General features: G+C 39.9%; 1 protein-coding gene and 1 long non-coding RNA gene across 5 annotated transcripts in view; one reads left to right on the forward strand and one right to left on the reverse strand.

Moving 5' to 3' along the window:
• Myo1d (myosin ID) overlaps positions 1-27,698 on the forward strand; it is a 281,386-nt gene that overhangs the window by 41,121 nt on the left and 212,567 nt on the right. The window lies entirely within an intron of this gene.
• On the reverse strand, positions 4,947-10,729 carry LOC143442731 (uncharacterized). The gene is made up of 4 exons (XR_013111149.1): positions 10,242-10,729; positions 9,889-9,954; positions 7,666-7,713; positions 4,947-6,881 (listed from the first exon to the last, which is right to left on the reverse strand). It is a non-coding gene; the product is annotated as an uncharacterized LOC143442731 (long non-coding RNA).

Consider the following 27,698-nt stretch of genomic DNA (forward strand, 5'->3'; position numbering starts at 1 on the left):
ACAATAATACAGAGCCAGCAAAACACATTAGGTCTCAGAAACCCAGGACCGATGGCTAACTGAAATGCCCATTAACATATTTTCTACATGGTCACACAGGCCAGCTCTCCCAGAATCACTCAGTACCTATGGCTCCTCCTAGCACTTCTTACCTCACCATGCTCTTCCCTAAACCTCTCCTTCCAGAGCTGGCCTTCTGCTTCTCTTCCCCAGCCTGATCCCTATATAACTCAGCCATTTCAACTATGCTGATCTCTTGGCCTCTTGGCCCAGGCCACATCTCAGTTGGCAGTTGCTCTCTTGCTCTCTCTTTCCCCCATCTCCTCTCATGGCCCAGTTTAGTCTGCCAGCCATGCTTAGCCTAGACTCTTTCCTCTGCCTGCTTTCTCAGGCAGGGTTAATTCACCTTTATATCCACACTAAAACTCTCCATGCTTTAGGAATAGCCACATCCTCCTTTTCCTTCATTGTTTTACTCACCTAGAAAGCAGAGTAAATGGGAAAATGCACATCATCATCTTGCCTCCTAGCACAAAGCGAGACTCGGGGCAGCTTAGCTTTTCCACTCCTTAGACTCCTCCAAGTAAATAAAATTGATTGTAACTGCTGTCCCTGTTCTCTCTCACATGTCATCTTCCCCATCCTTTATGTGAACACGGAACTAAAGAGAATGGCACATGCCTCAGCGCTGCCGAGTGCCCCCTCATTCACTGCTGGGTATGTTCTCACCTGTTAGCTCAGAGAAAAGGGAGAATCTAATGAATGGACTCAGACAACTACCTCCCTCCCAGGACCTTTCTGGAAAATGTTGCCTGCTGTACTTTACTGATTTCCACGCTAACACTGACACAGACATCAAGTGGTTTTCATCTTGCTTAGAGATACTCTGAAACTCTGGCTTCTTTTTTGCCCAGTAGTTAGTGCTTTGTGACCCCATGCTTTTGCTCACACTGTGGCTCCAACTCAGTAAAAATTTACTTTCTCTTTGGTCAGATATTGCCATTTTTATTTTCACATAGAAATTGGAGACAAAGACCACAATGCTGTTAATACCTTCCACCTGTTACTCAACATACAGTCCATTTCTGTTAAGGAAAAATCAGAACACAGAAAGTACTACCGTGCAAGTGGAACTGGGGAACAAGAAAACCCAGACAGAAGCACAAGGCACATCTCTGCACACTGCTGTAAGACTGGCCACAACCTAGAAGGAAAGCAGTCATGGTCCAGTCATTGTTGATGCTGCCAACCAAGGGCACTGGGCTCAGTTGTCTCTACCGGCCATGGCTCTGGGCTCTACTGTAGGAACTAGAGCCGCTTGTTGGAAACTTGGATGCATCACAATGTTATCCTTTTATCTTTAGTAAAAATACAATTGCTATAAGGACAGACATTTTACATGTAAGTCAGTTTTCCAAAGAGATTTGTTGTAGAAGAAAAGGGTTTTTTTTCCTTTAAATTTCTTTTTGAGATTTTATTTTATGTGTATGAATGCTTCCCTAAATGTAAGTCTATGTACAATATATGCGTGTGCACCATATGTGTAGAGGAAAGAAGCAAATATTGGATCCTCTAGGTCTGGAGTTACAGACAGTTGTAGGGCTGCTCTCTAGCCCCAAAAGTAGTTTTCTTAAACTCCCTTTCCATATCAATTTGGCATAAAAGATTATTTCTTTTTTACAAAGTCACAGATAATTTGTCTTAAGAACATTCAACTTTGTCTTTAAATTTAGTAAGTTTCTCTCCTTTCCTGCATGGTCTCATATAGCCCAAGATAGCCTGAGATGTACTGTGTAGACAAGCATGACCTTGAATTTCTGATTCTCTTGTCTCTACATCCTGAATGCTAGTGTTACATGTATACACCATCATCATACTGGATTTATGTGGTGCTAAGAATCAGGACTTTATGTGTGCCAGGCAGGCACTGAGCCTCATCTCTACCCTCCCTTTTGTTTCCTATGCTGAAAGCTTCAAGATATAATTGTTGAGTTTTTTTTTTTAATTAAATAAATCCCTTTTAAGAGAAAAAAACTTGACACTTGGGGGAGTATTTCAAAAATTAAAATATAATTACATAATTTCCCCTTTCCCCTTACTCACTTCAACTCCTCCCAGGCCCCCAACTCCCTATCAAATTCCTGGCACCTTTCCCTTTAGTTGTCATTGTTACATACATATATAAAACATAAATATATACTTAATTATGTATATAAATATGAGTCTTCTGAGTCTGTTCTTAAAAAATGAAATGCTTCCTATGAGCTTTTCTATTGTTGTAAATTATACATAACAAAATGTGACACAAAGTATAATACAGCTTAGTATTTAGCAGTACTTAGTGCTTTCCCACTTTTGTGCAGCCATATCCATCTCCCAAGCTTATCATTACAAGCTGCATGCCAGTCTGCAATGCTCCATGCCCTCCCTGCTTGCCTCCAGCCCCTGGTAATCACCCTTCTTTCTGTCCTTATGAATTTGACCATTCATATAAACAGAATAATATAATTCATGTGCTTTGTGCCTGGCTTGTTTCACTTAGCATAATATTTTCAGAGCTCATTCATGTTATAGCCTGTTTCTGGATTATATGCATGATGGCTATGTGATATATCATTATATGTGTATATCACTGTTTCTCTGTTTATCTCTCTTGACTATGTGAGTTGTCCTCATCTTTGGATGTTGTAAGTAATGCTGCTGTGGATATTGGGTGCAAATATCTGTCCATATCCCTGCATTCAGTTCTTTTGGGAAGGTAGCTACAATTACCACCTACTGGCTCATATGCTAATTTTATATTTATAATTTTGAGGCACTGCCATGCTATCTTCCACAGCAGACCATGCTACCTTATACCCCCAAGGTTCCTACAAAATTTGCAGGGGTTGGGGGGGGGGAGTTTAATGTATGTACTTATTCAAATATGGTTATATCAGAATTTAGAAAAAAATGAAGTAGGATGAGAAATGCACAAGGAAACACTGTGTTTTATCATGCTGTCCCAAGATAATTTGATATTTGCCAGTCTAGTTTACAATTAGTACTCACTCAATGACTTCTGTTTAAATAGAAGTCTTCTGTAGCTTCAGCACTCTGAGGCAGGGGAGTTACCAGTTAAAGGCCAACCAGGGTTACACAGTGAGACCCTGTCCCAAAAAGGGAAAAAAACCCCAACTAATTATATCGTCATGAAAATGATCATGCTAGCCCTTTTTGTCCTGGGAATACTTTTATTCCTGCACATCATGTTAAAGCTTGTCTTTAACAACATCAACATGTTGGCAGCCAAAATGTGACACAAAGTATAATACAGCTTAGTATTTAGCAGTACTTAGTGCTTTCCCACTTTTGTGCAGCCATATCCATCTCCCAAGCTTATCATTACAAGCTGCATGCCTGTCTGCAATGCTCCATGCCCTGCCTGCTTGCCTCCAGCCCCTGGTAATCACCCTTCTTTCTGTCCTTATGAATTTGACTTGAAACTGTACATGGCTTGAAACTGAAAATGGACCCCCATACAGAGTTATTATTTAACAGGCTGGCAAGCCAAGGACAGGTAAGATTCTATACAGAGCCTTACCAACCTAAGACAGAAGTTCATTGCTATTGATAATGCATATTCCATGATGAGTAAGGAAGGCATTCTTGTCAGAATGATCTAAGACAGGCTCAGTCTTATTTATGAAATAAAAAAAGGGGAGCTCTGGAGAGCTTTTGGGGCTGTTTGGCAGGAATCTGACTTTGGCCAAGGACAAGGAAATGGGCTTCAGGCAAGAATCTGACGTTAGGCTAGAACAAAGAAGAAGGCTTCAGACATGAAAATGACTTTGGGCTAGGACAGAGAAGTAGGCTCAGATATTGTGGTCATCCTGATAAGCTCTTAGAAACAGTGATTACAGGAATGATCCCAGAACTTTGTTTATTGCCTTGCTTGTTCTTTGACTATCTGTGTTTGTTGTCTTGCTTGTTCCTTGACCATTTGCATTTATTGTATTGCTAGTTCCTCAACCTAGAACTGACCTTAATACTTGCATGTAATTAAAATGGCATAAAAGCAAATTGGGAAAAATTTTAAAAATTTAAAAATTAAAAATTAAAAAATTAAAAAAAAGAAAACATAGACAATCTAGTATGTGCTGGGTAGTTTACTTGGTGTTGAGTTTTACTAAATAACAAACTACTGAAAGGATCCACATTTTTAACAGTAGAATTTATCAAGCTAAGAGGTGCTGAATTGAGACTCAGTCTCAAAGCTCCTGCTCTTCCTAAGGTAGTAGCTGGCTGCTGCTATAAGTCATGTATTTCTCTACATTTTGCCACATGTCTTAAAAGCATTTATTCATTTGTGTCAACAAATTTCTATTGGATTCCTGCCCTGGCTCTGTGCAGAGCAGAGATGGGGATGCTGACTGCAGACAAGTGAGACAGGCAAGTCTTATAAGTCTGGCTAAGTTCTGTTGAAGCCCAAGGGCAGAGACTTTGGAGTAAATGGGAGGGGGCAAGCTATCCAGCTTTGCTGAAAAGAAAGTGTGTCTAAGGAAGAAGGAAACACTAGAAAGGAGGATCTAAAGTTCCTCAGAATTCTAAGTAACCAGCTCCAGGAGTAAGATAATGACAGGCACGCCCATAGCTCTTGAACAGCATCTCTCATCTGCAAGGGAGTGTTATATTAAGTAAGCAGCAATTACCTTTCATCACGCCTAGGCAATTAAAAATACCAGTGGTTTAAAAACTCTGTGCACATGATCATGCGATTTTAATTTAAGAAGTTTCATCCTGACACAAGAAATACTGAGAGTAATTAATATATTAGGGGATATTTTTTCTTGAACCATAGTTAATTTGGGTCTGAGTTTTTTCTATATAAAAGTGAACAAGTTTCATACTTGTTTACTTGTTTTTGATACCATAGTTTTCTTTCTTCGTGTGTGTGTGTGTGTGTGTGTGTGTGTGTGTGTGTGTGTGTGTGTGAGAGAGAGAGAGAGAGAGAGAGAGAGAGGGAGAGAGAGAGAGAGAGAGGGAGGGAGGTGTGAGGGAGATGGGGAAGAGGGGAGAGAGACAGAGTGTGTATGTGTGTCTGAGTCTGGGTGTGGTTTGTGTATATGAAAACAGGTGCCTACAGAGGCCAGAAAAGGAAGTCAGATTTCTTGGGACTGGAGTTACAAGTGATTGTGAATCACCTGATGCGGGTGCTCAGAACCAAACTCAGGTCCTCTGGGAGAGCAGCAAGATCTCCAAATTGAACTATCTCTTCAACTCTACAACTCCCATATTTATTGAGATAGGGTTTCTGTGTGTAGCTCTGGCTGTCCTGGAACTCACCCTATAGACCAGGCTGGCCTGGAATTCAGAGGGCTGGGATTAAAGGTGTGCACCAGCTCCTGTTCTTTAGATAAAACATTTTAGTTAAAATATTTTCCTTTACTTTTAATCTTGATGTACCTTCTTACCTTTATTTTTCATAATTATAAAGAAAAACATGCCAGTAACAAATAAAAGTGATATAAAAGATGGACTATGTTCCTTCTCTTTTTATCCCCTAACTTTCCTCCCCTAGAATAAGCACTGAAAATTTGGTGTCTGTCTTCCCAGAGCACACAACCATATGGGCCACCAAGTGTTCACGTGTATATGTAGGAAGGAAAAGAAGGTGTAAGGGAAAGAGCTAAAGGGAAAGGAGGTAGTGATCATGCCAAATAATATTCTGTAGTGTGGTTTCTCTTTCCATTTAATGCAATATAGCCCTCTCTCCCCTATCTGCATATCTAGTTCTGCCTCATCTCTCCAGTGGCTCTATGTTTTTTCAGTTTGAGTGTAATTGTTCTCCTAGTCACTAATATTGTTAATGTCTATGATAATTTGTTGTTATATGCTATATTGGCCTTGCATGTATGTCTTTGTGTATGCGGTCATTATTCCTGTAGGATAGCTGCCTACAGTGTGATAGTGGAGTCTTGTCATATCTTTGACACTGAGTACCAAATTGCTCTCTGAGGGGCTTGTACTGGATAGTCTCTCTTAGTCACTATTTAGAAGCATAGCCTTACCACCTCAGTTACTTACACTTATCCTCTCAAGCCTGGAGCAGGCAATTGTAATCTGGCAAATGCATAATCCAATGCCATTATTTTATTGTACATTCCTGGGTTGTTCCCTTTACCAACATGCATTAGCGATTACCTCTTCTTAACCATTTTATTAGAGGACTTGTTATATTCTTGTTGATTTCTAATCACCTTTTATAAGCAACCCCTACTGTATAAGTAGGATTTTTTCCATTTTTCTCTTCCAATTTTATATGCAGTGATTTTTGCCAAATATAAATTTAAAACTTTTAAATAGGCAAGTCTGTCAATTCCCTCTTTATGGGTTTTTGGTTTGGTATCATGATTATAAAAGAGCTTTCTATATTCAAGGTTATGGAAATATTTACCTAAAAACATGTTTCTTCTATTATTTCTATAGGCTTGTTTGTTACTTTAAATTGATAATGCATTTGGGATTTTTTTTGTGCACCCTGTGATGATAAAGATTTAATTTTAGTAGAACAGGCCACACTTTAGGCATTGTTTGCAAGTGTGATCTTCATTCCTTGCTTCCCAGGTGAGTGAGTGTCTGGATTGCCTGCCTTGCTTCATTGTAATTTGTGTGATAAGAAGCACTTTAATGTGTTGAGTTAGACCAGGGTGCTGGCTCTGAAGCGAGGTCTTGGGTCCAGCCTGAGCCTTCTCTTGCCAGATATGTGGCTTCAGACAGTGATGTAGTTTTGAGTCCCAGGTCTCATGAGTAGGAAGGAGCAGATGCACGACTTCACAGGGCCATGAGAATCAACTGGAGCAGTGTGCATGTGCAGAATACCAGGGAACATCTGCAGTTACCTGGCAGATAGTAAGCTGTTAGCATTATGTTATGCAACTATATATGTTGACCTATAATGCCTTGCTTTCCAGAAAAGTCCCCACCCAAAATCTATTTTTGTCTTCAAGAATTGAACTTTAAACACAACTTTTAAAGTTCCGAAATGAAAGTTCATTGGTATTTTGAGTACAATTGCTTTAAATTTCTAAGTCTACTTTTGAGGAAATTAATGTCAACTTGTAGAATTGCTTTGTACTAAATCAATCTCTTATACCCGGTGAATAATTTTTACTCTACTAAAAGGTAGATGTGCCTTTAATAGCTTTATATGATAGTTTATTGACTTAACAGATACATTTGCTTTTAGTTCTGTCTTAGTTTATGTGAATTTTTTTCATCTTGCTGCCTCTGAAATCATCTTACATTTGTTTAATTTGCTCTTTGCTTTGTGCTTTTTTTATCATTTGAATATGTGCAGTTAGTTTGAAATGCTCTCATCTAGTAGGTTGCCTTTACAGTTACAGCTTCATGTCCCTTCTCTTCCTTTCTCACCCAGGCTCTGGTAACTAGGTTACTATTACTAGTCTTCCTAGTTATGTTTCAGTAATATTGTGTTAGGTATTTATGGAATAGAAGTAGGACCAGCAGCATAACCAAATGGAGGCTTATTCTTCCCACAAAATGATCAGAACAGAGCTTGACAGATGGGCTGGTTCTCAAGCTACACAGTGTCATTAGTGTCCTTGTCTTACGGTACCCTCTCATAAGCTATTCTTGGTTTGTGACTTTTGTGTTCCTACTTACCTCATGATCATGGGGTAGTTGTCTCATACCCAACAGCTCATCTGCACTCTAGACAGGAAGGGGAAAAAGAGGAAAAGGAAAACAGGTGCCTTTATTAGAGAAGCAAAATGTTTTTAGAAACCCCAATTTGTGGATCATTGAGCAGAACTGCCACAGACAGTATTTACCTTAGTGGTTTGGGCATGATTTCTTGCACATTTTTTGACATGTCCATCTTCCCTATTCTCATTAACTCCCCTCTCTTCTCTTTTCTCTTTCTTTACTTTCTCCTTTTCTCCTTGTCCTTACCTCTTTTCTTATTTTTTAACAAAATTCAGATTCTTTCAAGAAAGAGGAGTTTTTCCTAATGGGTTATTATTGTGGGTTTTGGAGTGGGGAAACAAGGTCCCCAGCTGGTATTTGAAATTAGATTTGTCTGTATGTTGATTTAGCTCTGGGCCAAAACTAAATCTTCTGGGAGCCACCAGGAGCCCAGGCAGGAGTTTGTATGTACATGCCGGGAGCCCAGGCAGGAGTCTGTGTGCACACGTGCCTGTGCATGTGTACATGTATGTGGAAGGATGGGGGTGGCTTAGTCTTTCTCCTCTTCAGCAGAAAATGGAAATTTTTTGGTTCCTTGAGAAAATATATTTCAAATATGTTTCTTTATATTTCTCTACATTTTGTTTCTCTACCACCTGTTTCTCTTATAATTCTTCAAGTTGTTCTAATGTATTTTTTTTAAAAAAAAAAACAAGTTTTATGTATGAATGTATACATCCATTTATGAATTTAAGTTACTCATATTGGAATAGTTCTAGAATCCAAACACTGAAGTCCTGGCTGTACTAGATTTTTGATTATTCTTGCCCACTGCCTATAGCATTTCCTTCCAGCTTTATTGAGACACATTAATTGACAAAAATACCATTCTTAAAATTATGCATGTTATGGTTTGATATTCATATACTGTGAAATGATCACCATTGTCAAACTAGTTAGCATATTCATCATTCCACTAACCATTGTATATGGTGAGAATTCTTAAGATTTACTCTTAGCAAATTTCAAATGTATAATGCATTATTGTTAAATGTTAGAACCATGTCATATATTAGGTCTCCAGAACTTCATCTAGAACTGAAAGTCAGTATCCTTATTCAGAACCTTTCCTTCCCCTATCCTAGATCCCTCATGGCCACCATCCTCCTATGTCTGTGAGCTGGACTTAAAGACTCCACTTTGTGAGAGCATCCAGAATTTCACTTAACTATTGTCCTCCAGATTCAACCCCATTGTTGTAACAGAGAGGGTTTCGTGTGTGTGTGTGTGTGTGTGTGTGTGTGTGTGTGTGTGTGTGTGTCATTATTTTCAGTCTACACAGGCACCTGGATTGTTTTTACACATAGTTATTGACATAATGAGCATGGGAGTGCAGATGTTTTTTCTGAATAGTGATTTAATTTCCTTAAGCTATATACCCAGAAGTGGGACTGCCAGATAATACAATAGAACAATTTTTAGTATTTTAAGGAAATTCCAGACTATTTTCCATAATGGGTTTACATTCTCACAAACAGTATATGCAAGGGCTCCTTCTTCTCTAATCTTTTCTCTATACCTTTTAAAGAGACTGAGACTACTTTACTACCCTGATCAGCAGTGGGTCCAGTTTGATTCACCTGCTCCCCTGATCTCCCAGCCCTGACTGGGAGAGGACTTGGTTCTGGGATAGCCAATCTATGGACATAGCAGCTGCCAGAGTTTGATGCAGATGTTCAGCACAGTCCTTTGAAGCACTAAGGGTATGTCTAGCTTCAGCCACTTAGTTTGTCATTATGCCATTATGAACAGATTGCTCAGCCACTGTACCTCAGTTTCTTTCTCTGTAAACTTATTAGAGTCTATATAATGTTCTTTTACAAATAAAAACTAGTGCAGTTAATCCATATCAAGTCCTCAGAACAGTGTTTGAATCATAGCGAAGCTCCATTGGTGCATTAGTGTTTTCTGCTGAGTATCTGTACTTAGAAACTGGACAAGTACAAGAATTGCTAGGCAAAGTTAACCACAGAACTCAGAGTTGGAACAGTGAGTCTGCACGTGGCTGCACACGGGCAAGTGGCTTCTGAGGAAGTTCAAAGGTAGTTTTGTGGGGAAAGATTTTTGTTGTTTTTAAGAAAATATCCTTTTTTTTCTTTTTCTAAAATATTAAGAAGTAATATAAACATTTGAAATACTCACTTCACAGATTTCTTTAGCTTACATGTCCATGTCCAGATCATATGATCCAGCATATGCTTCAGGATTCTAAATAAATAACAATAATCAAAAACAATATATCTCTTCCTTTTGGGGTCATTGGATTCTTGACAAATCTAAAGAGAGCATGGCCATTTTCTTCAGAAAAGCCGGCAAGTTCACAAAAATACATGCAATCAAGGTTGATTGTGCTTTGTTTAGAGAACAATAGGAAGTCAGAGCCACCTGTCAATCCTATATATGAAGAAGCAGAAATTACCATCAAAGGAGAGGGAACTTTTTATAAGAGGATAATAGAATTAGAAGAGAGAAATGGAAAGAAGCCGTGGCATTACCTGTCACCTCTAGGTCTGGCAATTTCTCCCCATCATTCCTGGGAGATCCTGTGAGTTTCTTCACAGCAAACGTTCTAAGTCAGCATACCCTCCTGTGCTGTAAGCAAACTAGCCTGAAAAAAAAAAAAAAAAGATGGAACTGACTTCTGGGTGATGAATTATTGCTGTGTCACGTCCAATCACTTTCAGCCAACATTGCAGCAAACGTTTTCAGAATGAAGTCAATAACCAGCTGCTGTTTCTGTGCAGCTCCTGCTGACTTTCTTTTATGTAGGTGGAGTAGTCTCCAGGCATGTCCTTTAAAAAAACAGAAGAGTCCAGTTTAAGGAAAAAGCAAGGAAGAGGTGACATCAGCTTCTCTGGTAAAATTTTGTTTGGGTTACTTTTCAAAAGGTTTGGAACTAAAAATGAGACAGAACTTCCTAAGATTTTAGGCGGAAAGAATTTAAAATTTTTCTAGTGCACTACTCTTGCATAGGCAGCTGAACTCCAGGACTATATTGCCAACTCTTATTTGGTGATCATAGGAAGCTTCTGTGTAGGCTACCTTCACTCCCAGTTAATGTGTTACCCATGAACAAAGATGTAGCTCTGCTGGAGCAGAACAGGATCCCAGGTCTCCTGGCTGCACAGCATGCATTAAAATGATTCTTTGGACTCTGTCTCTGTTTTACCTTCTTCTTTCTTTTAGCACCTGTTTTAAAAAGAAAGCTAGAAACTCAAGTCTCACATTTTGATCTTTGAACTGGATAAGGTCTTTTTTATATTTCTCCATGGCCATGTACTTTCAACTGAGATGTCTTCCTACTGAGCTGATGTTGCTAGTGGCTACTGACTTAGCCAACTCTCCTTCCTTGAAGAGGCATTGTGTGGAACCCCAAATTGGTGATGCTGGAAAGAGGGCCAGGGGCTACTGGACAGTGGAGCTGTAGATGAAAACGTTAGGAGAATTTCCTCTTGCTTACAGAGCATCTGCAGGGCAAGGTGGAGGGCAGGCTAAGAGCACTGGCTCTAGAAACAGAGGTCTTAGCCCTTCCTCTCTAATACTTGAAGGACTTGGGAAAGTACCCACACCTCTTGAAATCAGTCCTTAAACTCTGATGTTGGAAATGTATTATTTACAAGTAAGTTGTGTGGACTCAAGTGATAACAGATGGAGGCCACTTAGCACTGGCCCTGACATGGTAACACTGCATAAGTGCTGGCTGCTATAGTAGTGCTTGAACACAGTTTAGAAGGAAAGAAAGCTACAAGGAGTAACAACACTCCCTCTAAAATTCTTTCATTTTAGTTAATTTTTTTTTTACAAGTTTTCAGTTGAGAATAAGTTGTGACTTGCCAGCTTCTCATAACTAAGATTAATTTTCCTTGAAAATGTGAGCTGTTCTTTTTTTTTTCTTTTTCTTTTTTTTTGGGTTTTTTGAGACAGGGTTTCTCTGTGTAGTCCTGGCTGTCCTGGAACTCACTCTGTAGACCAGGCCAGCCTCGAACTCAGAAATCCGCCTGCTTCTGCCTCCCAAGTGCTGGGATTAAAGGTGTGCGCCACCACTGCCCGGCGCTGTTCTTTTTTTTTTTAATTGGATATTTTATTTATTGGATATTTTATTTATTGGATATTTTATTGGATATTTTATTTTAAAGGGGATGTCATCCCCTTTCCCCATTTCCCCTCCCTAGAAACCCCCTATCCCATCCCCCTCCTCATTTTTGCTTTTAATGCCATTTTAATTACATGCAAGTATTAAGGTAAGTTCTAGGTTAAGGAACTAGCAATACAATAGATTCAAATAGTCAAGGAACAAGCAAGACAATAAACACAAATAGTCAAAGAACAAGCAAGGCAATAAGCAAAGTTCTGTGAACACTCTTTTGATCACTGTTTCTAAGGGCTTATCAGGATGACCACAATATCTGAGCCTACTTCTCTGTCCTAGCCCAAAGTCATTTTCATGTCTGAAGCCAACTTCCTTATTCTAGCCTAAGATTTAGATTCCTGCCTGAAATTACTTCTTTGTTCTAGCCTAATGTCAGATTACTGCCTGAAGCCCATTTCCTTTTCCTTGGCCAATGTCATATTCCTGTCAAGCAGACCATTTTCTTGTCCTTGGCCCATGTCAGATTCTTGCCAAGCAGCCCCAAAAGCTCTCTGCTTCTCCTCTGTTTTGTTATGACAAAAATGCCTTCCTTACTCATTGTGGAATATGCATTATCAAAAGCAATGCACTTCTGTCTTAGGTTGGTAAGGCTCTGTTTAGAATCTTACCCATCCTTGGCTTGCCAGCCTGTTAATTTAATAACTCTATCTGGGGGTCCATTTTCAATTTCAAGTCATGTACTTTGGCTGCCAACATGTTGATGTTGTTAAAGACAAGCTTTAACAAGATGGGCAGGAATAAAAGTATTCCCAGGACAAAAAGGACTAGCAAGATCAAGCTATATATGCCATTCTTGAAGCTTGACCAGAGCAGAAATACTGACCTCAGGCCATGAGTAATTTTATCAGCAGTATCTGTTTAGCTGTCAAAACCAGTTCTATGCATCTTTTGAGCGTAGTGGAGAGAGACCTAGACTACCCTCTGTTGAGCCATTAGATGATGTGGTCATCGTTCACCTGTGTCCCAGTAGAATTGCAGAGTATCCGTCCCCAGATCCTTTAGAATCAAAAAATTACAGATTTTTAAAACTGTAATCTTTTACTGTAAAATAGCTAGCAAATAAAGTACTAGTTTTGTTGACCATGATATATACCATGTCTGTTCTTTCTTTTTTAGTTGCCCTTCTCTTTAGTTAGAAATACGAATTCTGAGTTATTTGCAAAAAAACTTTAAAAGAATACTGTTATACTTGAAGGCAAAAAGACAAAAATTCTATTTTTTGTGATGAAAATGAATTAGGATTTTGAATTTTTACTGCTTAATTGATGTTATACCCAGGAATCACCTGTAATGTCTGCAATGAAAACATTCATTGCTGGATTTTGACTGCTTCAATACTAATTGCATTGTTCGCTAATTGCAAATACATAGTTTAGTATTTTGAAAGAAAAATTTTATTAATATTTTTCACACACAGTAGCATTTTAAAAATGATTTCTGTGCTAATAACACAGTACCACAGCTTGGCTTAGTTACAAAGAAAAGGGGATTTCTGATCACAGTTTTGGTTCAAGGTTAATGATCTTGATGGCAGAGTCCTGAAGTGGCTCAGAGACTTGCCTCTGGCCTCTGGTTTTTGCTTTGTTTGCTTACTTTTTTTGTACTGTATTGAACCCAGGTTTTGTTTTTTTTTTTTTTTTTTTAGCATGCTAGGCATCCTTGAATAATTTTTAAAGTCTCTGTGTATGCATGTGTATTCTTGTTCATGGTATGCCATGGTACATGTGTAGAAATCAGAGGTCAACCTCAGGTGTCTGTCCGAAGCTTCCATCTTGTCTGAGACAGCGTCTCTTGTCCATCTCTATATACAGCAAGCTAACTGGCTGGTGAGCATGAAGGATTCTTCTGTCTCTACCCTCCATCTCATGGTGGGAGTGTTGAGATTACAGACATGTCTGAACTACAGAAGAAGTGGGTTCTGGGGACCCAAAATCAGGTCTTCATACTTGACATTGAGGACTACTTCCTGAGTCATTGGCCCTGTCCCTCTTATAAAACCACCAGGCTTCAATCATAGGTATCTGCCTTGGTGACCTAATCAAAAGCCCTAAACACCAGACTAAGTTTCTATCCTCTCAGTACTTCACAATGGAGATGAAATACCAACATGGGTTTTAGGGTGGACATATCACAGAATTCAAAGGTAGTAAGAATCGTAGTCTGTTGCAGTTTGTTCAAAATTGCTTTTAATTGTCCTACAGAAACCAGGTATGGAGAAACTAAAAGAATTATTTAAATGATTTCAAAGTTCGAGGACAAGAATAATTATTAATACTGAAGTTTTCAGTTCTTACCACTGAAACCTGTATTATCCCCACGGTCAAGAACATTCTTAGCTTCCTGCTTCTCTGTCTAATCCGACCTTGTCTTTCTGGGTTCCACTTTTGTGTCTGTGAAACCTTCCCTATACTGTTTAGGTGTTGAGTTTAATACTGTTAGCAGTCTGCTCTCTCATATATCTTGCCCTGAGTTTTACTGTTTGTACAAAGAGGCTGCTAACCAGATTACCAAAGCAAGTTTCCTGTCCTTCCTGGACATAGTTCTTTGTAGCTGTATCATGAGACTGATAGTTTATGCCTGATTTCCCCATTCCCTGGCCCCTTCTGCTGACTGGACATTGATACCCTACAGGAGTCTGAAGGCATGTGTTGGATGTAGCAGAGCTTTTGTCAGATCACTAAATGGTTGCATGATGCAAGTATTTTGTCGCAGAAGCGTTTATATTGGGATATTTTGGGGTTGTGAATAAACTTCTTATGTTAAGTCAGTGTAAAGCTTGGGGTTTATTTGTTGTTACAATTAGGGTTACTCCAAGGCAACCTTTATTACGTAATAAAGCAATCTCAAAGTATTTAATTTTTAAGAGTGATTCATTATGTCTTAATTTGTAATGTGTCCCACTTGAAAGAAGAATGGCTTCATTTAAACTAGTCTGCTAATTCTTAGTCTTGCTTTCATTATTCCAAATTACTTGGCACTTTTAACAGCCAACTAATAGTTACTCCGATTAAGTAGCTCCTGTGATTATCCTCCTTCCTCCCACATTATTTTATAAGGTCATATTTCTGTATTTACAAATCCAGAGAGTATCTGCTGTTATTTATAAATGCAGAAGTAGTAAAAGAGAAGTAAATTTAAAGTGTCAGCCCCAGAGCATTGTTTATACAGCTGCCCTGGATTGTGGCAATCACTAAAAAGTGTTGCTGTGTCAAGAAACCTACTTTATCCAAGTCAGAAGTGCAGTCATTCTTTGCCTATCTCTCCACAGCATCTTGACACCCAGTCAGTCACAGGTGAACATGTCTCAGCCTAAACTCACATAGCTCTAAATCTGATCACACAGGGCTATAGTTTTAGTCTTAGTGAAGTCCCATTGGTGCAACCATCTCTCAACAAGTCTCACTGACTACAGACTTAATACTTTCATGCTGAAGCTAGAATTAGCTTTCTAAAGTGCTGAACCTAAAATCCTTCCATGTCTGAATCTTGCTCTTGGAATAAAACCTACTTATTTAGCAGTGCAGGGATTAATTCTAGCGTATAGCTGAGTCTTTCCTAATTTGTGGGTTCTTTTTTTTCACCCTTCCTCCCCCCACCCTGGTTTCATCCTCTATTCACTAGTTAGGGGGTCAAAGAAGAAGGATGGACAGAGAGAGAGAGAGAGAGAGAGAGAGAGAGAGAGAGAGAGAGAGAGAGAGAGAATGAAATGAATATCCTTGAATCTAATTTTTTGTTTTGTTTGTTGGTTTCTTCTTTGAATATGAGTATTAATAAACTGCAACCAACGCCCCTAATGACCACTAACCACCAACTTCACTTCTCAGGGCCTTAGCATTTATATATCCTCTGAAAAGTTCCCAGAATTCCAAATGTCACAGTCACAAAAACTATCTGTAGCTGGCAAAACCATGCCTCTGCTAGGCATGAGGCAAATCATAGTCAGCTGCTGCAAAGCAGCTCCATATTCACACACATGGGATTAAAATGAAAACATATTCTTATAACTATATCTCTATGTTTTTTAAAAAGAAACTAAAATTTCAGATTCTCACCATACTGGGGCCTTGCACGTGGTAGGCAACCTTTGAGCTAAGCCCTCATCCCAAAGCTGTGTTTACCCCAATCCCCCTGCACATCACTTGCTAGACTTATTGTATAGCTGAGGGTGACCTTGAACTGATCCTCCTACCTCTACTTCCCCAGTGCTGGGGTTCCTTTACATCAGTCCACCAAACTCTAGACCTGTGCTTTTAAATGGAACTCTGAAGACCTGCGTTTGCCTGTCCATTCTCCTATCTTTTCCTTCAATACTTTCCCTTCCCTCCCCTCCCCTCCCCTCCCCTCCCCTCCCCTCCCCTCCCCTCCCCTCCCCTCCCCTCCCCTCCCTTCCTCTGCTGTGTTTTCTTCATACTGTGTTCCAGCCTTACTGGACTTTTGGCTATCCTTTAAACATGCCTTAATCCTTCTCAAATCCTCCTGCCTCTAGCACGCCACAATCTATGTTGAGCTCTGTTACTCCTACTGCTCCTACTCCACCCCTTTGGTAATTCCCATCCATACTTCTCAGCTTAAATGTTATCTCTGGAATGCCTTTTCAGAGCCTTGATGTCTAGATACAATACAGTTCCTTTGTGACCTGACATCACCTTGTGTTTTCTCTATTACCATACTTCTTCCTCTTCGTTTTCCTTTTGCTAGTTTCTTTCCTCTCCTAGGCTGTCTGGATGGTGACAGCCATGATTGTATTGGTCACTATTACATCTAACATCTGGCACATTGCCTAACACTATAAATATTTGTTACACAAATGAGTAATAGGGTCTGTGAGAACCCAGGCCTGTGCAGACTTATCTACAGGGTGATATTGAAGATACAGTGAGCGACAGTCAGTGCCTGAATATCTTTCTAAGTATTGGGAAATCCCCAGTGCTAATGACCGTTTACAGGAGTAGCTGTTGAAGGCTGATATGTTTTGAAAGTTGAACTAATAAGGATGTGCTGCAGGAGTAGATGATTGGTTTGAATGACTTCACATTTGTTCCATTTGCTAAATCAAACTGTTCATGAAGAAAGACTGTTGCAGTTATGGCTAAGGTTACTTACTATGTGGATTTAATGACATAATACACATGAAGATTCTGCCCAATCTGGTATTTGACATTTTGTAGGTACTTGATAAATATTAATTCTTTTTAATAGCTTATATGTACCTTTGAGAACATTGAAAAAGAATTTCCCCTTGTCTTCACTCAATAGAACTAGCAAGAGGACTGGAATTCCAACTTGTAGCTTCCTTGAAGGTCTGTGGTTCCATAGTTAAAGACAGTATTCTATAGCTGGGCAATGTGGGACAGATGAACAGAGTCAAAGTTCTAGGCAAAGGAGGAAGGTTAATACAAGTGTGGGTAGAGATCATATAGTATTAGCTACACTGTTCAAAACATTTCAAAACTGGAGGAAAACAGACCCAAGAATGAGGTAAAATAGAGTCAGGGAAGCTAATGGTATTGTCAGAAATCAAGCCAGATTGAGTGTGAGGCAGGGGAAGGGGGTGGGGGGGAAAGGAATGAGATGCCAAGCTGCTATCTTGGAGTATGGTAGAGATAGGAAAGAAGAGCGTCCTTTGGCTTAGTCCTGTTTGTCCAAGTGGACAATCATAGACACTAAGAAGAGTGGACACTAGATGAATGAGTCGTTTTAGTCTGCAAGGGTTAGTTGAGTTTTAATCCATGGCATGTAAGGAGTTTTGTGAGGCATCCTAGTGGGAATGTCCCACAAACACTGGACGTGTCAGTTTCAGAATGCTGTTTCCCTGAGTTTAGGGCACTAAACTTGTTTTTCTGTTTTCTTTTTAATTTTATGTATTCACCATTGCTCTCTTCAGACACACCAGAAGAGGGCATCAGACCTCATTGCAGATGGTTGTGAGCCACCATGTGGTTGCTGGGAATTGAACTCAGGACCTCCGGAAGAGCAATCAGTGCTCTTACCCACTGAACCATCTCTCCAGCCCTCCAGTCTCCCCTTTAACCTTCCTATTTCTTCACTGCTTTCATGGCTGTAGTCTCTCCCTTCTCTTCTCAAGGAGTGCACTTCCCTTTGGTGAAGCCAGCATTGAAAACATGTTATTTAGTTGATCTACTTTGTAAAAAGCCAAATCACTAAATTATAAAAACAACTTCTAAACCAGAGTAGTTTTCACCAGTAAGCCCAAGGAACAGTGATAAGTAGACATTATTTTAAAACATTAAATGTCACAGATCTCTCTTATAGCCATCTTTACCTAAAGGTACAGGAATAGGCTACATGAACTCAAGGGTGAATAGCAGAGCAAAGCTAGAGTGTGGATATACAGGAGGGTACATGAGCCATCAGCAGGAAGCAGCTGGCAGAGTAACACAGCTGGAAGGAGCATTCAGCCTCAAGAAATGTGGAAGGGTGAGAAGTGACCTAACCCAGGAACCTGTGACAATGGGTTGTGGATGCAGCTATGGAGGAGAGTGCCCAGACAGACAAAAACACTAAGGGAGGAAGGAAGGGTGGGAGGCAGTTGGCAGGAGGAACAGAAGGCCAAGCACACAGTTCTAAGAGAGGGCCTGAAGTCAGACTGAGGAGGGATGGGGATGTTGGAGGGCCCACAGCAGGATACTCTGGCCAGTTTCTCCTAGATGTAAAGTTTAAACTGATCGAAAATTACTATTCTTGATTGTTTTATGGTTATAGTTTTGGGGAACTCTAAACACCAGAGTTGTGGAGTAAAATGTGAAGACTCTTCTGCCCTACTCCCTAAGATAGCTAACGACATACTACTAAAGGTATAGGTCTGTTTGTAATAAAGGCAATTTTCTCACTCACCTGTGGTCTCCTGTGCATCTGGAAGCCTCCCAGGCTGTGACCTAGCATGCATATTGCATCTCAATCTTGTGGCTGACTCTGCATCTCAGACACAACTTCCTTAATCACCAAAGCATGTGCACGACAGCTTCTCTGTGCCTTGGCCCAGGTCTCTGTGTTCCACAGTGGCCTATTAGCCAGAAATGATGCATGACCCTACCTAATTGCAAGAGGTGAGAAGAGAGGAAGTCAGCTTTGCCATAGTGTTTAAGTGATAGTAACTGAAAAGAACAGCATAGAGATGCAATTATATGATATGTCTTGTATTTCTATATACTGAAACATGTTATATGATATGTATATAATATATCTTTTGAAACTAATTATATGTTATAGGCATTTGACATTTCTGAAACAATATATGGCTTTATTAACCAATTAATTTAAATAGTAGTATTCTTATTGATATTAACTAAGCAATTCAAATAATGTTAATTCTAATAGTAGAATTATATTAATTTTATGAAGCTTTCTTCCATCTGACATGAACTGATTATAAAATCTTCCATGAGAGCCAGGTGGTGGTAGCTCTTGCCTGTAGTTACAGCATTTGGGAGACAGAGGCAGGAGGATCTTCATGAGGTCAAGGCCAGCCTGTTCTATAGAGCAAGTTCTAGGACAGCCAGGGGTACATAGAGAAACCCTATCTTGAAAAAAAAAATCTTCCATGAAAGAAATTCAAAATCAAAACTTAAATTTTGATAAGTTTAAGTTTTATGATATTAATTATCCTCAATTAAATTAATATATAATCTTGCTATATGAAAATGTATGTAACATACAGAGCAGGGAGTACTATGAAATCCACATATATTTATCCTCCCTCATGTTAGCTAACACCTGTAGGTTGCCAGTTTTACAAAATAGGAAATAGCAGTCACCATTTACTCTGGACCACTCCTTTCCTGAATACATTGAAACTAAAGAGCAGGCAAAGAAATAAGTAATCCATTCATAGTGAGCAGGTAAGGAGCTGACTAGTGTTGCCATGGAAAGCCGAACACCCTTGGCACTGTGAACATACTGTAACAGATGATGTAATCTTTGCTCTCAAGAAAAGATACTTTAAAAATATGTTAATCTCTGCTTTGCAAACATAAGAACCTGAGTTCAGACCCCAGCACAAATGTAAAAGCTAGGTGTGACATTTGGTGGAGTGGACAGGGACAAGCAGGTCCCAGAGGCTTGCTGGCTAGCTAGGCTGGCTGAAACACAGAATGCCAGTCTCAAAAAGAAGGTGGAGGATCTGGGGAAATGGCTTCGTGGGTAAAGTCACAAGCTCCACAAGCCGGATAACTTGGTTAGATTCTCAGAACCCACATACAGAGTGGAGCACAGTGGCATGCATCTCTTCTCCCGGCACAACTACAGTGAGGTGAAAGATGGAGACAGGAGAATTGTCCAGAATTCTAGGGAGGATGCAGGACAGAAACAGAAACAAGAGAGACCCCCATCTCAACCACATGGAAAGCAAGATCCAGCTCCAGAAAGTTGTCCTCTGATGTCCTCATGCATACTGTGGTACACACACACCCCAACATAATAACATAATGCCCTAAATTGGGTGTTTTATAGACAGCTAAAATTTACCCTGAAGGACTCTGGAAGCTAGAAAGTCAGGATCAAGACACCAGTAGGCTCAGTATCCCTTTAAGACCTGCATCTTGAAGAAACTGACCTCTTGCTGTGTCCTCACTTCCTCAGGGCTCTTTTCCCATCCCCAGGGGGAACACTCGTAACCGACTCACTTCCCAAGGTGAGATGTCTTTGCACTGCAGATTGTATTTTCCTGCTTTAATCCAGGGGTATACATTCAGCACAGGCATCTAACTTAGCTAATAATATTACACTAATGTACAGAAACAGCCCGATTAACAGTGACTATAAACATAACAAGCAATACACTGCAAATAGAATGCTTATGTTTTGTCTGATATGAATGTTTTTGAACCAGAGTTGCCACAGTGCCCTTAAATAGTATTCTTTGTAACCTGGTGCTACTGTACATGGCTAATTACTAGGTCCACACCACTTCCTCATGCGACCTCAGCATGTGTTTGAGAGAATCCAAACTGATCTGTACTTTGTTGAACTACATAAGTCCACTAAATCTCACTCTTGGCTATCATTGTGATGTTAAATTGCATAAAATTCTGTAAACATTGACCTTTCACAGCACAGACCAAGCAACAGATTCGGACACAACACCTGAAGTAATGCTGTTTAATAATGAATGCAGAACATACTATAAACAAATGTAGAAACACTAGCTTAAGAGAACAATAGAAGAAGTCCATGAGACAACAATTAGTTGGCAGATAAGTTAGAGGCAGTAATTGTCCTGAAAGTCCAGTGAGAGGAGGGAAGTGACTTAAGGCTAACAGAACCAAGAAAACCCTTATGGCAAAGACTTTAAAGTGTTACAGTATAAAGTGTTTAAAAAATAAGTTGAATCAATTGTATTAGTAACTGTATTATTTAATAAACTAAGCAATAGTCATAGTAGCTAGTATGCAATGTATAAATGCAGATATTACTACATAAATTTTATAGTCAGCCTTGGGATACAAAGCCTTGTCTTCTTTTTTTAAGATTTATTTTCATCTTTATTGTACGTCTATGTGTTGGGTTATTGTGGGTGGGTATGTGCACATGAGAGTGTCCAAGATCCCCTAGCATAAGTGCTGGGAACTGAAGCACAAAGTGCTCTTAACTGCTGAGCCATGTCTCCAGTGCCTTATTTGTTTTCTTATCTTAAAAAAAAAAAAAAAAATCAGACCCAAAAGTCTTTGTTCTTTTGAATCATCACAAACTTCTTAGTAATTACTGGAAGCAGTCTTTATAAGCGGGAATAGTCTGGAAGGTTCCTTTAAGAGCTCTGTTTTGCAGATGTTGTTTTGTAGTGTGGACTCATCAGTCAGAGCAGTGTAGTTGCTGTTGCATCACTTCCTTTGCAAGAGACTTGCCTCCAGGATCCTCGGGGCAGGGTCGTTTTCTCATTGGTTCGCACACTGTGTACCACCTATTTACATGTAGGGCTCTGATGAGTCACAGCCACAAATTAAATAGGGACTGTTATTACACCTGTTAGCCGGTGCTGTGGCGGGCTGGATGCAAGCTATCCTTTTTTCCCCCTTAAGCCAGTTTTATATTATTTACACTTTAGTTTCAGTTTCAGACAGAATAATAACCCTTTAAAAGATACATGTTTGCAGCTTTGCTGAAAAAAATCAGAAGTTCTGGCACACCTCACATGTTTCTAGAGTAAGAGTAAACCTTGATGCTTCCTTCCTGCAAGGCACATCCTGGTCCAGGTCTCCACCATTAGTCACAGGACATACTTCCTGTCTCTCACTTACCTGTCTGCCTCCCTGGTTTCTTCCTTAGAGCTCTGACTCTTCTTGCTATCTCTACTTGGTAATTAGATTAACATGTAATAATGTGATATACCCAACAATTGGAAAGCAAGCAAAAACAAAACATTTGGGGTTTGCAATATCTGTTATCTTTTATAAGTAGAACTATGCATCATTTGAAGAATACCATGATATATAAATTCTGTGGTTGCAGTCAATTGGGCTATTTTAGCAATATTTTATAATGATTTTATGTGTGCTTATACACACTTAGATGGATGTGCACACAAATATGTGAGAACAGTGTTTATGAAAGCACAATGGACAAAACCATCAGAGTGAAGAATACTTGGGGATTTATTTCTTAAAGTTTTTCTTATAGGCTTTAGGTTTGAGATTTTATAAATGTGAAAGTTGTTTTTTTTTTTTTTTTTTAAACTCAAAGCTAACTCCCAACACAGATTGTCAAAAATGAGAAAGATTTTTCTCCTCTAAATGGTCTTTTTATACTTTAAACAGAATTTGAGGAAAGGGAAAACAATACCAGACTACTTGATTACCATGTTTTTCTCCCAGGAAAACATATTTTCCAATACCTTATACTAAGAATAAAGTTTAGGGATAGTCAGGAAAACCAGAGAACAGAGGAGAGGATGCAAGAAGGGACTATAAACCTGCAATGTAGGTGGCGTTAGGACTTAGGAAAGGCAGGATGGATGTTCTCGTGAAGGGATTACAAACCTGCGATGCAGACAGGTGTTGGACTTTGGATAGGCAGGGATGGATGTTCTGTGAAGGGACTATAAGCCTGCTATGTAGGCAGCATTAGGATTTAGGAAAGGCAGGATGGATGTTCTCATGAAGCCTTGTTAAGCAGTGCAGGCACTGCTGACACTTGGTTTTGGGCTTTGACCCCCAGCACTGTAAGAATAAATTTGCATTGCTTGGTTAAAAAATTGAGAAATATTTTTCTGTGCACTAACAACTGAAACCATTTGTATCTGCCTCCAGTTATTAGTAATACTGTTCTAGGAAGGCACTGGAAGTACACAGCTGAAAAATGACCTTATTAGCAGAATCTATATGGGAGGAATGCAAAGGTACTCACATATTAGATATTTTAACAAGTGAGCAGACTGGCCATAGGACATAAGTTATTTCTTCACATGTGATGATCAGTGTTGCCTGTTCACTGCTGTTTAGTCTGGCTTCCTTGTAATCAATGGTTATGTGTATCCTTGAAGGTTAATCAGGATAAAAACTATAGATCACACTCCCAAGACTGAGAACAAAAATTAATAGAGCTATGGATGGGTGTAGCTCAGTGGAGATAAGGATCTGAGTGGTAGGTATGACTGTTCTTGGCATGTTACTACTCTTAAGCTCCTCAGCAAACAAAGCTGGAGAATGGGCAGGGTGTACTCATGCATGGTCAGCTCTCTTTGTCTGTGGGTAGATTGAACCAACTGCAAATGGAAAATATTTGAAAAATAACATGGTTCAGAAAGCTTCAAAAAAACAAAACTTGAATTTATAGTGTATCATACTGACCCTATACAAATGAAGTGGTATGTTGGCATTATATTAGTTATTATAAGTAATATAAAGAGGACTTAAGGTATATGGGAAAATATGCATTGATTATGTATTATATTCACCATTTTATATAAGAATGTGTTCATCTTTGAATTTGGATATCCACAGTGTCTTTGGGGGGTCCTCTGAATATCATGAGATGTTTGTCTACATTGACCATCTATTAGCATTTCACAGTTCATTCCAGTATCATATGAATTCTTCATTCTCCATGACTGTAAGTTTCTTCTGCAGTATGGAGAAACAAAGCCTGGCTTCCATTATCCTTAACATATTCTTATTCAGTCTTCCTTTATGTAACTAATTTCCCCAGCATGCATACAGACCACAGCCTAGACCCTGGCCCTGCTGGACACCCCAGTGCAGTGATGGAATCCTTACTCTGGCCCCACCACATACACAGTGAGCCAGCTGAATTCTCAGCCTGGCTCTGCCAGATACACTAGCCAAACCCTTGACTTTTTAAACCTAGAGAAATTATATAAGCAAAAACTTAAGACAGACTATTTGCTAAGCTTTAAAAATAAGGATGCTAGAACTTTTAGTCATTGTCTAGTTTTAATTACTACTCACAGAGGCTGGTAGGACTTGTTAAAAGATTTGAAAACTAATACTATTTATATGTGGTCCTAACTTTTCCTTGGTGTAATGTCATGTTAATAGACATTAAAGAAGCTGGCCATGGCTTTGATGAGCAAGGTTGAGCTTGCCTCTCAGCTCAGAAAGCTCCTGTACAATGGCACTTCAACAAAAAACAAATGTTATGTAGTATTTGTCTTCAGTTGGCAGCTGATCCACCTACAGAAATTCCTTTCTCAATTTGATCTAACAATAAAAAAGATTTGATTTCCTCTAGAAGAACTAAGAAAAAAGTGGGAGAAATTATTTGTTTTTTTCCATTTCCTAGTCTATTTGTTCTGTTTTTAGTTTGACTCTTTTCTTTGCCACCACATTCTTACTCTCTTAGTTTGCTTCCTGATGTCTGCTCTTCCTGAGTATAGAAAACTCTTGGTTGTTTTCATAAGTAGAGATGAGCCAACTGGTAAAGCAGAGGACTAGATGGTTCAAATCATGTTTGTTTTTGTGTTGACTTCAGTAGTCTGAATACAGGCCCATTTACTATGTGGAGAAGATAGTTATGAATCTCTCCATGGCTTCAGGTCTCTGGTCTGTGGGTCTCTGGCTTCCAGTGCAGTGCACTAGGAAGGTAAGAACAACAGCCTGTCTGGCTCTTCCCTGCGCTAAGGAAACTTAGTTCTGACATAGGGGCAAAGCTGTGCAATCTATCTTAAATATCATTTGAAGATGGAAACTCTTTGCCCAGTGGTGATGGTAATGGCTCTTATCTTTTATATATTCTTTAATCCTCTGTAACTTTAGCTCCCTTCTCTTTACCTGCAAAACTTTGTTCCCAAATGCCCAGCCATTATGCAGAGGCCCCAAGGAACAGCTATTAATATTTGACCTGGGGGTTTTACCTGACATTCTGATTTCCCAAGGGCGGCTGGCCTCAAAGGAATTGCACTGGCATATAGTGAGCACTGAGAGGTTCCATGTAATCCAATGGACATGCCTAGTATGGGAAGACTGTATGCTTCAGCCTGAACTCCACTTCAACTGAAGCTATATCCACAGTGTTAGCATTCTGTCTAAACTCCACCCCCACAGTTACCTGGCAACAGCCAGATAGGCCTGGCCCACTATAAAAGGGGCTGCTTGTCCCCTCCTCTTGTTCTTGCTTTCTTGATCTCTTGACCCCTCTGTCCCCTCGCCCCTTCCCCCTTCCCTTCCCCTCTCTCCATGTGCTCATGGCCATCCTCTACTTCTCATTTCTCTTCCTGAGTTTGGAGCTTGCAACACACAGCCCAAAAGCAAAGATCTCTTCAATGACAGCCAGCCAGCACTGAGGATAACCTGGAACACTGTTGTTGCTTTCTTTGCATACATACATATAATGAATTTTAGTCCCCTTCAACCCATCACCCTGCCTCACTCTCCCTGCTGTAGCCTTTCTTCCCAGCTAGGCCCTTCCTACTTTCATGTCTTTTGTGCATGTGACCCACTAAGTTTAATTAGGGCTGCCTGCAGGAACAGGATTGAGAGCTTCTTCACTTATCAGTGACTATTCCACCAAAGTGACACATTCTCCAGCCACCATCAGCAGTCACTTAGTTAGAGGGAGAGCCTTATGAGCTCCTCTCCCTTCCACAAAGGATGCTGAAAAGACTGCTTCTGTGCAGATCTGATATAAATGACTGCAGCTGCAGTGATTTCATGCATGCACCAGCTATGTCATATCCAGAAGACACTGCTTCACATTCTTCCTCTCTTTTGCAGTGCTCTCCGAGCCTTGGGTGATGGGTAATATAGAAATTCTATTTAAGGTGGAACATTCCACAGTTGCTTATTCTATGAACTTTTAACCAGTTTCACTTCTTTTTTTTTTAAGACAGTTCTCACTGATTGGCTAAGTGGGCTGGCCACCTGGCCAGTGAAACCTCTGCCCCAAGTTCTGGGATTGCAGGCAGACAGTCAGTCCCTTATACCAAATCAGATATGATCCATCACAAACTTCTGCTCCAGACCCATTCCTAGGACCCTCAGATGACTTCAAGGTCTCATATATGTTAATCCCTCCTTTCCCAGCATCCTCTTCCTGCCCAGCCCCTCCTTTCTCAGCATCCTGCCCTATTTTCTCTTCTGGGACATGGTCATCACCTGTCCTGCTCTGTATTTCTCAGAAACTTGGTCTCTCCCTCCCCGAGAGCAGTGGACATTCAGTTGCCTCTTCTGAAGCCCTGTTTGGTGTCTGTTCTCCTTACTTGCAGTAAGGCAAAAATGGGTCAGTTCTTTATTACTCATGGCCCAGAATGTTTGGAGCATGAGTGCTGACCAAGAGTAATTGGATGAATAAACATGAGTACAAATGAAAGCAAAGACAGCAATAAGAACATTTAAAAGACTTACAGGAACACTGCTGATAAACATAGTAATTAGTATAATTATGCTCTTAGTTTGCACCAATAGTATGCTGAGAATGTCATGTGGAACACCTCGTTTATTGTAAGGATCTTGTGAGGTGATTATATGTTATAGTTGGATGGTGTTTTGTTCTTGCCTTTTTAGACAGGAGTCTCACTGTAGCCGGCAGGACTACCCTTGTACTTGCTCTATGTAGCCCAGACCTCAAGCCCTTGGTCCTTCTGTTTCAGCCTCCTGTGTGCTGGATTACAGATTACACTGTCATGCTATACAATACATAGTTGTAAAATGTTCACCAAAAGCCCTTAAAGTAAAACTAGGGTCCCACCCTTATTGGAAGGAGGTAGAAGCTTTAAGAGTTGGGATGTAACAAGTGATCTTTAGGATACTGAGGGTACTCCCTTGAGATTATGGAATCCTCAGGTCTTTTCTTACCATCTTTTGCTCCTGGTCCTTGAAATGAGAGGTTTTGTTCTGCCACACACTGCCACTGTTCTGTGCTGCTTACCAAGGGCCTGAAGCAATAAGGGCTACCCAGTCATAGGCTGCAAGCTCCAAAGTTTAAAGCCAAGATAAGCTTTTCTTTATTTATGAGTCATCACTGCATTTGTTGGCAATAATAAAGACCTGATAACCACAGTACTATTATTGTCCTGCTGTTTAGATGAAATTATGAGGTGCAGAAGGGCTTTGACATTGGGCTAGTTAGTGCTAATCCATGGCCACATTTTGTCAATGCTGCTTTTCTACGCCATCGTGGCCAAGAAACACTTGTGTGCTATACAGGTAGGCTACACCTAGCAAGGGTTCTCATGCATGTCAATTGCAGGCTTCTGTGTCAATAGAAGGTAAGAATAAACCATCCAGGCAGGTCAAAGTGATCTTAAGATAATTGAAATCAAGAAGTGTCTGGGGCTGCCTGTGTAGCCAACTCTAACAAATAACTCCAATGTTAGACAGCATGATTATGAGGA

This window comes from Arvicanthis niloticus, chromosome 6 (assembly GCF_011762505.2).
Source record: "Arvicanthis niloticus isolate mArvNil1 chromosome 6, mArvNil1.pat.X, whole genome shotgun sequence".
In the NCBI taxonomy this organism is placed as follows: domain Eukaryota; kingdom Metazoa; phylum Chordata; class Mammalia; order Rodentia; family Muridae; genus Arvicanthis; species Arvicanthis niloticus.